Raw genomic sequence first — 886 nt, 5'->3', positions numbered from 1 at the left:
CTTGCTGACGTCACTCTCACCATCACGGGAGACAGCAGTCACTGCACCACCACCACCGACCACGCCACTTCCATCTCCACCTCCACCTCCACCTCCATCGTTGACCCGCTTGCCGCCGCCGCCGTCGTTCCCATCGCCACCGACCACTCTGCTGCCTTCAACTCCAACTCCACCCCCGTCGACGACTGCTTTGCCGACGTCCTTTTCACCATCACAGAAGACAGCAGTCACTGCACCACCGCCACCGACCGCGCCACTTCCACCTCCACCTCCATAGTCTACCCCCTGTGCCGCCGTCATTCCCACCACCCACGGGAGACAGCAGTCGCTGCATCACCACCACTGACCACGCTGCCTCCGCCTCCGCCTCCACCTCCACCTCCATCTCCGCCGTCGGGCTCCCTGGCCACATGAACCCCGGACAGTATTCTAAAGCACAATATGAAATCATGATAAATATGGTTGAAGTGTGTTCTGCATCACCAATGGACAAAAGTGTGAGCTGTACGAATTCAACCGATAGGAAGTTAAATCGTAATGGTGTGCACACAGAGGAAATCACTATCATTTTCAACCGATAGTGAGTTAAATCGTGATGATGTGCACACAGAGGAAGATCCACTATCATTTTCAACCGATAGGAAGTTAATTAAATAATGCTTCGTTGATATGTTTTTTCTGTAAAATTGTCGATAACAATGTCGACACGCAAGTTTTCTGATGAATTTCTGTTGTTTGGTAACACTCTCTGAACTGTTAAATCTGATGGAATTTTCATTTAAGATAATGATAATAACTGTATCAGCTTCATCAGTATGAAGAAACTTCTTACCGAAATCTATGCTAGAGGTAGATGCAATACTACTTACAATATATACATAATGTG

Source organism: Penaeus monodon, chromosome 27 (assembly GCF_015228065.2).
Source record: "Penaeus monodon isolate SGIC_2016 chromosome 27, NSTDA_Pmon_1, whole genome shotgun sequence".
NCBI lineage: Eukaryota > Metazoa > Arthropoda > Malacostraca > Decapoda > Penaeidae > Penaeus > Penaeus monodon.
The sequence above is the reverse complement of the archived record's forward strand: the minus strand, read 5'-3'. Positions refer to the sequence as shown.